The sequence below is a fragment of the Vanessa tameamea genome, chromosome 8 (assembly GCF_037043105.1).
Source record: "Vanessa tameamea isolate UH-Manoa-2023 chromosome 8, ilVanTame1 primary haplotype, whole genome shotgun sequence".
In the NCBI taxonomy this organism is placed as follows: Eukaryota; Metazoa; Arthropoda; class Insecta; order Lepidoptera; family Nymphalidae; genus Vanessa; species Vanessa tameamea.
This window is the reverse complement of record NC_087316.1, coordinates 4,788,557-4,801,478: the sequence shown is the minus strand read 5'-3', so window position 1 is coordinate 4,801,478 and position 12,922 is coordinate 4,788,557. Positions and strand designations below refer to the sequence as shown.

The following is a 12,922-nucleotide window of genomic DNA, read 5'->3' as shown; positions in this document are numbered from 1 at the left end:
CGGCCTTGTCTTGCCACTAGATCAACTAGGCAGTCGAATTACTTTAATTGTAATAGATACGAACCAAACAAAAGTAATGAAAGAAAAAGCTACTTTATTTGTTGATAGCAATTAAAAATAATAATAATTAATTAAAGTACTCTACAATATAATTTTCATTGCTTCGTTATTATTATTATTATTTTAAAATATATAAAGTACGTTTATTTATATTTTCTATCAAGTACCCAGTTTTAGTTCCCTTTGACACTGATCAAATGTGGGAGTGACCCCGCGTGCCGAATGTAGTAGGTAATCCTGCCCCTAACCACAGACAAGGACTGCGATCTTGTCTCCAAGCTATTTCAACACATCTAAGGTCGAGAGTTAGTTTCGCGACTAGGGATTGTTCGTGGACTTGCTCGATTCTTATGTTAATATAAGAGATAGCTCGATTTAAAAAAATCCTTGGATTTTCCCCTTTTTTAGGTGGCATTAATTCGTTATATATTAGAGAGTTAAATTGCCTTTATTGTTATTTTATAGTTTGACAGCTTACTTCATTGGCTCAAGCTGGTAACAAAAACTATTGTTATATTATATGACGAAACAAAGTATTTCGTCTTTCTAGATCAAAAACTACATTTTTCTTCGAATAAAGGCTTACATCAATGATCGATTTAAAAAAGCAATCAATTTTCATTACCTACGTGAAATATAAGTTTGTTTTTTCATTTTATATGTACCAGTAGATATGCGAACATTATTCGCAATAACAAATTAGGATCTCATCTTATGAATGAAAGGAATTTTTATAGCTACCGGTCAGTAAGTGGCTCGTCACAGATTAAAGACAACTCCGTGACGTAACATTGGTAACTTGGCCTATATAAATTTAAGTGAATTTGGCACTATTAGTAATTATATAAAATACTAAAAATTAAACTAAATGTTTTATTAAACTAAATGCATAAAAAAACACAACTGTGTTTTTTTATGCACAAAATATTCATAATATATTCATTAAATTATTTATTTTATTTTTTTATTCGTTGTTATTTGTTTGTACTCTTTTTTTATTTTCTGGCGTATATTTGAATGTACAATATTTTAAATCATTACGACATTTACTTTTTTACTTTGACATTGACAGAGGCAATGAAATATTTTATTCAGCTTAACTTATAAACTTAACGTATATTAAACCAAAATATAATAATATCATTCAATTTTCTCGTAATAAACTTATGTATGTCGCAAGCCCTCACTGAACTGGCTTACCTTGCTGCAATGAGGTAACTTTAAAATGGATCAATGTTCTTACTATCGTCATGGATTACTTGAAACAATTTTATCCATTTATGTTTTTATACAATAAATAATCTGAACACTATGATAGCGTGACTATTACCATTTTTTTCTAATATAAAAAGTAATATAACAAATCAACGTGCCAGTAGACAGCGTTAATAATTGCTAGTTATATTTTAAAAAGTATCACAAAGAATGATCTTTATCATTTTATTTGAAACTATTTTTATTACTTACATAAAATTGTTCGATTCTAGTAAAAGTGCACCGTACTTTTTTCCATAGGGAAATTTAAAAGTGCATTTTAAGTAAATCGTTGCGTACCAGCTGGAAAAACTTACTAATAACTTACTCGTAACTTGATATCATGTGAGGTTCCTTACAAGTTTTATTATTGTATCCTATATAAGCTATTTAAAATCGTTATCATTTTAAATATTTAAACAAATTAATTACTTGAATATTCTTGTGAAAGGAAGTTTACGATTATATAAAGAGAATATTTTTGATCTTGCGTTATTAATAATACGTCGAAGCTTGGTATACAGCTATCGATAGATGGAATGAAATCCTTCTTTATTTTTAACTCTATTTAAATGTATATGGTTGTTAACAAAAATGTTTTTGTTCTAATTGTATTTTGTAGTTTATGACGAAAAACGTGATAAAATATAATGATTAATTTATTTAAATGAAATTATTAGTAGGGTAGTATTACTAATGGCCCACTACTTTATCACACATTTATTGATAAGTTATCTGATTTAATTTAATAATAAGTTTAAAATTCGTTGAACGAATACAATCGTGTTTCCTTAAGGCCTTGATGAATTTGAAAGTACATTGTAAATATATCGTAAAAAGAACAAGAACTTGCATTAAAATAATATAGACGCATTAATTTACTAATTTTGTTTACATTTCTTGTTCTATATGTAATTAATAATTAGAACGACTGTACTAAACAAGACTTGGTGACATAGCTGTGAAATGGTTGACATACCTTTGTTAGATGTCATTTTTGTAACCGTATAGCAGTTAATAACTATAATATCACAACTGTATTCCCCTTTATTATTTTCTAATAGCTTCTAACATAAGATGCTTAGTCTTTTACATCCGGTTTCATGTATCAAGTTATCAAATAACAGATATTTAATAATAATAGATATAAATGACCAACTAGACTAAATGTTATTTTTGCAAATTCTTCGATGTTATCACAAACGCTCGAAATAAAAAAAAAAATATACTATTTGATGTAATCAATTACATTATACTGAGTCCACACATAAACGGCTTACCTTTTACAAGTGTATTCTTTAAGTTTAGCTATTTATTGTATGGTAAGTATATAAAAGTATTTGTCTGTACTGTGCAACGATGCAGAATGATATCCCATTATATATTTTAATGAATGTCATAATAAATGACTAATGTGTTCAAACTTAGTTATTATAAGTAATTAACTCATAATACGTTTAATTTGTTTTTTTTTTAATGAATCATAATACATTAGGCTTTTTACTATCTTGGGACATAATAATCGTATTAAGTTTTCTCAGTAATTGTAATTAATTTTATTCATATTTAGCTGTTAAATACATAAAAAACTTGTTAAATATTTTATATTCTTTGACATTATTTTATATAGGCATGTTTCTTAACGTCGTTGTTATATAAAAGTCGAAATGGCTCCATCGGTAGAATTCATGGATAGCGGACTTCAAGTAATACTTCACGAGTTTTCACGTGCGTAATATAGAATTCCGCCACAGGTATTTCCACAAAAACCAAGAAGAGTAATATTGTTATAACACCAAAATCTTATCTTACACAGGAGATAAAATCAGGCAATGTGGGATAAATTATTTACAACAAAACTTATATCACTTTGATTCACCACCCACCCAGTTCATGGATTGAACAATACCGTATCTGGTAACCATCAACTGCACTCTTAATCACGCTCCCTTTCGAGGGCCTTTGTCACGAAAACATATACTTATAATTATATAATACATACAATGCCAGAACACGTGTCTTATATACAAGTAAATGTACATAAATCCATTGAAATTTCTATAAACGCACATGCATGCATTGCAATTACGTCGACTGCGAAAATAGAAAATCTATTTCAATGTTGCCGCTCGTGAATAATCATTCATCTTGCATTGCGCCGGTTAAATAATGTTTCTTTAGAAACTTAGTAGAATACCAAACGAAAATATCTACGGAAAACAGGTTATCCCAGAGATGTGACTAAGCAGTGACAATAAACATTGTGTTGAAGATCGGAATCCAGTACTGTGACGCGACAAAAAGTCCATAGACTCGTAAAGGATTAGGGTCTCGACGGGAAGCCACAAGTAGAGGTGGTCCTTATCAAAAGTTTCAACAGCGTTCGGAGTGGGGCAAACGTTCCAGTCGCACACTTCGCGCTCAACCGCAGCTGACTAGCCGCGCCGCGCACGCGCAACTCCATACCAAGTTCAAAATATGTTTACCGTTTCAGTGCTGAGGTGAAAACAATATTGTGACAGTGCGTTTTGTGTACGTTAAGGATACGAGGATTTATTTTGTGAAGTGATCGAGACCCATATGTCAAGGTATTTTTAAAAATATATTTTTTAATATTTTTATAACTTATGCATTGACCTATTGCGACGTGCGGTTTCATTTTGCGGGTATACATTTCAACACGCTTGTATGTCCGGCGTAAGTGTACTTTCACGGAGAATGGCAAACTACGTAATATTAAATTGTTGTGATTAAATAATACAGTTTATTAAAATATAATAAACAAGTATATGGCGATTAAGAAGAAAGGAAAACGATGCCGCACTCATTAGCTTAACTAAGCTATCTATCTACAAATAAATTAATTCGTACAAACTTAAAACCATCGTTAGAGCTATGTTAAAACTTATTCTTATTGAATTTAGTAGTTTAACTGAGTTATAATATTTCTTTGCAATGGTTAATAAAATATTTTTATAATGTAGATATGAAACATGAAATAATATAAATTTAATGGAATATTTCGTCAATCGTAAACTTATTTTTTAATATACGCGGTATTATTCGTACGTGTAATAACGATGTTTATCAAATGCATGTTTAAACAATCTAAATTTTAACATCCGATGTAAGTTATTTTTCATGAGTACTCTGATACAATTATTTCGGTTCGATTTTTTTTTGTAAACGACCTTTACCAATTACGATATTTAAGCCGTTTCAAAGTCAAATTACATTCTATTTCAAGTTGAATAAAATTAAAAATATACATTTAATTTAAATTAATGAATATTTATTAATTATCGTTTCAATGCATTAGCCATATTTAATTGAATTTCAGTACCGTAATTAAAAAAAAAATACATTAAGTTTTGGTAGAGTTAACAAAACATAAGGAATTTATTATAGATTTAATTATAGAGTCATTTTCTTGTCCTGTTATAATAACACGTTGTATGAAGCCTCGTTATATCTCAGTGGTTATTAGTTACAGAGAAAGTTTGTAACGTTTACCATCCATAAAATAACTTGACATACAATATATATACAAATCAAAATTAAATGGAATCCATCAGTACAATAGACTAATTGAAAATCAAGACAGTTTGTTACTGTTTTTTACTTCGTAATATTGTAGAGCTGTATTTAATTAAGAAAGTTCGAGACAAGTATTTAATTTTTTTGAACTGGCAACAATTTAAGGAACTACCGTTTTTTGTTTAATCTATATATTTATATTCGTATATAGATAGCTCGTTTATTGATGAAGATTTTAGGCTAATCACTTTTTATTTGACTTTTCGACCCTTATGGGCGCTGTAACCATAAATGTAAATCAATATGACAAACTGCGTGCAATCATCACGTAGTAAATACATGTATGATAAAAAATTTAAATGCAGAGCAAAACTTGTATAAATATAAAAGTACCGTTGATTTTGATATACATTTTTAAGCTGTCATATATATAACCATCCTTTTTTAAAACACCATACTAAAAAGAGATAGCAATTTTGTAGCTCTCTCACGTTCGTTTTGAATATGCACTAGTATTCGCATTACATTGATACTACATCGGATAGGTTAGTAATCGGAGTAATTTAGCTTCGAGCTATTAGCGATAATTTCGACCGGCACGCGACTCATTGCTAAACAAAGTTAAGTTTCACCCATAACATGCTAAAACATAATAATAATATTTTTTATTTAATTACAGTTCTTTATAATGTTGTTATAAAGTATTAGTGAAAGGCATGAGTTAAACAAGACTGTATCAGTATTCGTCAGCGGGTGTGATTGAAGTCAAACGTAAGACTAAGTATTGTAAATAAAATGTTTCAACACGAAGAAAGGCATGTCCTTCTTCTTGGTTATTCTGTTTATTATTCTTTTGTCTAATATCAAAGACAAAATTAAAAAAATATATCTATGACATAAAATACATTGCAAAATCTCTAATATTGAAATTCAGATTTAACCAAGGATAAATAGAAAAGTCTAAAATATAATTAAGAAATATAAATTGCGGGTAAACAAAATAAAAAAATACAAGGACAACATATCCATATACAAATATGGTTTTAAAAAGTAGTAGAAATTAGCGCCTTTAATACTCTACGCACGTATAAACGTTAATTTATCTCACCACTGACATTTGAATGAAATATATAAAGCATTGTTTAACTAATCATCTCTTTAACAACATTTACAGATATAACCGTCAATACCCGCTTTAAATCAAACAATATCATTACAATAAGGCATCGATTATTACAATAGGGCTTCACATTATTCAATCGTACTTGCGATACATCGATTCTTTTATATTAATGCCATTCTGACTTTCATAGATAATTTCACGCTAGTCGTAAAACTGTATGTAACATTTGGGTCAGGTAGTTTTGGGATGGGAGATGGTTTCCACTGGCTCGTATAAAGTGACTCTTTGTTATGAACAATAGCGGCAAAAATCGACGATACCCATTCCGTGTCAGGTGTCCAATTCTTTTGTTAACAGATTCACTTGCCAAAATCTCGAACAATGTACGCGTTACCACGTGTGCTTATAATTTATACGATAATAAATCTTATTTTCTTTTAAATACGGCTTAAATTCCTTTTAATTCAAATTTAAAATATGTCGTATAAAAAAATATTTATCGTGAGTACTAATTTTATATCACAAAGACATCGTAGTTTATAATATATAGTAAAATATATTACAGGAGCTACCTTTATATTCATTTCATTATTGATAAATCGTTTCTAAATATACAAGCGAAACACCACTAGCTGTATCGTCATAAGTTTTCCGTTATTTAGCATAATTACTCCTTTCGTGACGTAGACCCTTATTAAGGGAGGATTTTTGGAGTTTTAATTTCAAGTGGGGAGGGCTACGTTGCAGACGTAACGCTATATAAAACACACCCACACATATACACACAATATAATACACTTACACACATATATACTAAATAGTAAAACCTAATTTTAAAATACAATAAAAACATTATCAAATTTTAAAATTCATATCAATAATGCCATTGGATATTCAATCAACTAACTATTGTATAATTAAATATAATCTTCAGGTTCCTAATTAAAATGTGCACAAATGATACGCAACATCGTTATCAAATTGCAATAATATGATTGATCAGAAGATATTACGTCCACTTCAGAATTCTCTAGGCAAACTCCAAACCCATTTATTTTATAATGATGGAAAAAAAATACTATTTATCAAAATAGCTATTACAACTGCTACTTACCATCATATTCGAGATATTGTTTAATAATTTAATTATGGTAGGCTGATTAGCGGACCTGAAAACCTGATCTGAAATGGACCACCTGATGATAAGTGGCCATCATCTCCTATATATATTGGTACTGTAAGAAAAATTAATCCATCCCTTAAATCGCCTTTGTAAATAAAAGTTTGTCTGAAATGTGTAACTCGTGTGTCTGTTGTTACACTGGTTCACTCGTGCTTCAAACTGCAACACAACAATACGTAAGTATTTCTGTTTTATGGTAGAGTATTTGATGAGATGCTTAGGTAGGAAGGACGAACGGACAACCAATTCTACTTATTTGGTGGTAGGTCTTTGTCTACAAATTCGTTAAATTGAAATTATAATGAAACCTTATATTGCCAAACCTGATATCAAATTGAATTATTTACCTTTTAATATGTCAAGTGAAACTCAACGTCAAAGATTTACATTAGCGGAATCCCTTGACACAAAAAATAAACCCTTGTCGTGTACCTGTTGAAAAAAAAAAAAAAATTAAAAAGCGTAGGACGGCAGGCAAGTGACGATTATTTGATAATTCGTTAAATCAATATACATATATTTTGATAGAGAGAGCCGAGATGGCCCAGTGGTTAGAACGCGTGCATCTTAACCGATGATTTCGGGTTCAAACCCAGGCAGGCACCACTGAATTTTCATGTGCTTAATTTGTGTTTATAATTCATCTCGTGCTCGGCGGTGAAGGAAAACATCGTGAGGAAACCTGCATGTGTCTAATTTCAACGAAATTCTGCCACATGTGTATTCCACCAACCCGCATTGGAGCAGCGTGGTGGAATATGCTCCATACCTTCTCCTCAACGGGAGAGGAGGCCTTAGCCCAGCAGTGGGAAATTTACAGGCTGATTATGTTATGTATGTATGTATATTTTGATAATTTCAAAAGATATCCAAGCAAGAATTAAAATGGGTCATTGTTTTTAATAATCGGAAATTTAAATAAGGAAAAAATAGTTTACGAAAAATTAATTTACGACGGGACTAACTTAACTTTGATTAACTACGATGAAGACGGTGAAAGAAAAATTGTCTTTATGCTTAATAAATACAAAATGTTTGCGGTAACTTTGCTACAAAAGTACAAAAGAAAATGTTTTGTCTTGTCATACCATTTATGAAGAATTATAGTAACTTATTATTGTTTGTAATTAACCAAAATCGTTGGTACTGTGGCCGAGAACTTAATAAAGTCGTTAGCGCAACAACTCTTACGTTAGTTAAAATGTGTTCGTAATACCATACCGATACCGGTACCACGCATTTTCTCATCATTTTAGTTTGGTAAATATATTTTTTAAGATATAAATACAAAGACCGAAATCTTCAGTAGTTCGAAGATAGAAGTCGTTCAGGGTGATGTGTGATGTTTGTGTGTTATAGGTAAAGTTTCATAAAAATCGTGAGTATAAAGCATGTTTTAGTATATTTATATAAAAATGTAACTTATGTATATTTTGATATTTTCTATAAAATGATTCGTCAACCGATATGCAACATTTCTAGGCCCGCAGTACATACAAACATAATGGAAAATGTATTTCTATTCCATATATACTTCTACATCGATAAATATATCTCTCCTAAATAGGATGTAAAACAATACATTATATCAGAACGCGTGTCACGTATTTTATATTTTATTGGCGTTACGTAGTTAAGAATTAAAACACGTCAATCGCGTGTCAATCTGATGGATTTATTTCGAAAACCAATGACTTAATCAAGGTTAAATATTCGGGAGCCGTTAACACGATTTATTGATAATTAGGGTTTAACTTCAAGATTATTCCAATCGTGTCTGTTTGTTTGTAATTTATTAATAATGACTTGAATTATTGAGAACTTAATCTATTATGTTTGCACTATACAATTGAAACGCACGTAAAAAAAAAGAAAAAATCTCTCTCTAGCTTTTAATTTTTGCAAATAATTTACCCTATGTTGACTTAGTTTATATATTTATTGAAATATTCAGTGTCAATTAAATAATTTTACCGACTTATATTTAAGAGTAGTAATTTTCTTTTGTATTTTGGTAATTAAATTCACTTAAAGTCATTACGTAAACATATACGTAAACGTAACCAAAATTTTAAAAGCTAAAATTTAAACAGATGACATGAAATAACTCTCGCTAGTTACCATTATAATATTCTTAAATAAGTTCTTACTCTTTTCGAACAAACAATTGGTAAAGTTAAATGTATTTTATTTTCTTTGCACGACAATTTAATAAAAAAGTAGGCATGTTTATTTATTTTTCAAAATGTCAAACGTGCAACATTCGAGCCTTGTCGCTACTCTTTCTGAACGATTTAAAATAATTATTGCGTATACACAAAAAATATATATATTTAGCTAAATACATAGATTGGTAACTTTATTACAAATTTACCGTATGATCAAAAAATATACATAGTAACAAACATTTAACTTCTCAGAGTTGCAATAAATCATTGAATTTGGTTAATATGTACAAAATGCTATCTCTCCATATGCTGTCTAGCTATGTCTGAATAGTCTCGTGGGATAATTTTTCTACCATTCAATCATGAACAACTGTGACCTATATATGAGTTTATTAGAAAAAAAAGCTAAAACTAGGCATGTGTCACAAATTATAATTTTCTCTCTAAAAGAGGATTGAATTTTTTAAATTCAAATGTGTATATAATTATCTTCATCGCGACAATCGTAATTGCGAGAAGACATACTCGTATATAGAATACATACAATTACCATGCTTTACATATTTTGACCAAATATGAAAATAATAAATAAACAATATATTTACCGACATGTTTTTGACGGAAGCTCTCGAACTAGGAAGTAGTTGAGATTATTGGGTTCGTTGGGTTTATACCATAATATACAAACTACCGCAGGTATACGAACTTTGAAGGATAACGCCTTTCAGTATTTGCGTAACAAAAAACGTGAAACTTCATTGGTTCGTACAAATTAAATTCGGGTAGAATTTCTTTCGGGTCTAATCTAATGTCTTATATAGAAACTAAATACATATTTGCATTTTATTTTATAATTTTTTTCAACAATGCAAAAATGTTAAAAATAAGGAATCAAACAAAACAAAACATATTTAAAGTTAACAGAAAGGGATTGCTTAAAGATGAAAAAAAATATTTGATTAAACGTAATTTTTAATGAATTACCTTCCCTCAAAATAAATGATTTACATATGTCGTAAATAAATGCGGAACAACACTAACATCAGTAAATGCTTTAATTATACGCTCGCCTGCACTGAAAGATTTGTGCCGTACTCAGCACAGTAAACCACAGATTAGTAAAAAAAATATATATATGGTATTTAAGCATTTATTTTCACTACAATAACGATGAAAACTTAATATATACACAAAAATGTATAGAAATTCTCATTTACTATATTTATATATAGTTATTACTTTTTATCATTATCGTTTTCCATTATATTTAAAAATAGATTTATCTAATTACATTGTAACGATAGTGTTTACTTTGTTTAATAATTTTATGGCGTCGTACATTTTGTGAACGCATCCATTTCGAATGCTTTGACGTTTGTATATTCGCGCCAAGATTGTTTTCTTTTCGCGCCAATAACCGAGTGACGTATCTCCATTGGTACTTTCTGATTTTGCAATTTGTAGGTACGTATAGTTTGTGTCAGACTGTCAGTTCAATTTAAAGTGTCGTTAGAATTCTCTGAACAAATATGTACATATCGTATTCATATTTGTTGATTTTATATTTTGTGGTCGTTAAATTTAAATATTAAAAATAATGTAACATAAATAATATAATAAATCGTTTCATATTTTTTGTATATAATTTATGTAATATATCGAAAAATATTGCCGTTAAACGGTAGTATATCACATACATTAGTCATACATATATGTATATATATTCATATATGTATATTCATAAAATGCACATTTAGATTTGTTTAACAATATGTAATATAAGTCAGCCTTATGTATTATTAAACAATGTGGTTTTTTTATAATTATTACAATAAGTTTATAAACTTATATCATAATAGTAAAAATAAATAAACTTTTTTATATATTTAATAACTTGCCAACGGAATTAAAGGTTATTATTATCGAAATAACCATACGGAACATTATTAGACGGGGTGAACTTCAATTTAGCTTGGAAGAATACCAATCATAATTAAAATTATTTATAAGGACGATACATCCATAAATTGTAACACTAAAGTACTGATAGGATGTTACTTTATAAACTTTATAACAACAAATAAGTTTGTAGCACAGAGGTTTATTTGAGGATACTTTGAAATAAATTTACTTTCAATGACTAGAATAATATATGATTTCATTTCTGATAGTTAACAATGAAAATGTATATTAGAATATAATATATTTAATTTACAAATAATTATAAAAGCGAGCTGACATAGCTCAAAAAATTGATTAAAACCAGGGCAAGCATTATTAAGCTTCCGTGTGCTTAATTTGGGTTTATAAATAATCTCATGTTTGGTGGAGATAATATTGAGGAAATTGCACGAGTTACATGAAATTCTGCCTCATATCTATTCTGCAACCTATATTGGAGCAGCGAGGTGGAAAAAACTTCAAACGCTCTCCACAAGTCCAGTAGTATTACAGATTGTCCTCTAATTAATTAAAAAAAAAATACACGAATTGAAGAAAACGTATAACAGACCATGCAATTTAAAGTATTAGAGACACGAAATATTCTCGCTCGTGCAAACCATCAAAATTGATTGTGATATTGTAATCGATATTTGATTAAAGCCTTATTTCGTATCACAAAGGCCAAGTAAGCTGAATGGCGTAACGCGCCGCGCTTCCGGAACGATTACACGAATTAATTTACCGTACATTTTTTTTTGTATCTAAATCTCATGAAAGTATAATGAGTTTACATTATAATTTCAGGATGGTTCGTCTATTTTTTTATCTTGATCGCTTGATCTAAAAAAGGTATATAAATACAATATAGAATATTAATTGAATCTAAAAATCATAATGATCGTTGATTTTGAAATGTACGGTTTGCACATGTCTGTTCAATTTAAAAACACGACTGTCAATTAAATGATTAAATAAGTTAATTTATATTTAGATGATGTAAGTATTCTAACGATAACGATACATAAACATACAAGTAACATACATACATGAATCCTGAAAACATTACATTCCTTTTTTGGGCAATCGCGTAAAAGCTGTAAACATTTATGACATCTACGAGATAATTTATTTTTATACATTTGACAATACGAGTCAATTAAAAATCAAAACGATAATAAACTCGAATAGCCCAATTATACCGATGAGAATAAAAATCAATGTTAAATCGAGTGACGCAATGTCAGTTTCACCGCGATTAATATACTTGAATTAAGAACCTTGACAAAATAACCGTGAAACCGCTTTGCAGGCAAGATCGAATTCTTGTAACATATCGTAGTAGTTTTATTAATTTTTATTAAACTACTTATCCCATATGTGGGGCCTTGTTTCATGTAGATTATCTCCAAATAATTGAATGCACTAGCTTTGTGAACTGAGGTGCCCCTTGTGCCTGTAGTACTGGCTCACTCACCGTTCTGCCACGCTATAAAAGGTAATTTTTTTTGGCGGCAAATTATTTAAATAGTGGGTAAAACCTATTCCGACGAGTTTACATTAAACTCGTGGGCATTATCATTTGAAATTTATATTAAAAATTGCGGCACAAGTTGACTTAATTTATCATTAATTAGGCGATGCATGTATCCGAAT

At 29.4% G+C, this 12,922-nt stretch overlaps 2 protein-coding genes across 3 annotated transcripts in view; one reads left to right on the top strand and one right to left on the bottom strand.

Annotated features, from left to right (window-relative positions):
- LOC113399906 (secretory phospholipase A2 receptor-like) overlaps positions 1–12,922 on the bottom strand; it is a 311,961-nt gene that overhangs the window by 289,633 nt on the left and 9,406 nt on the right. The window lies entirely within an intron of this gene.
- The window catches only part of Ptr (Patched-related), a 41,854-nt gene continuing 32,485 nt past the window's right edge, over positions 3,554–12,922 (top strand). Inside the window, exon 1 of one of the 2 annotated variants that reach the window (XM_026639583.2) lies at positions 3,554–3,902. The gene's annotated coding sequence lies outside the window, so the exon portion shown is untranslated. The remainder of the gene's footprint in view (positions 3,903–12,922) is intronic. The other variant, XM_026639581.2, reaches the window with a different exon arrangement.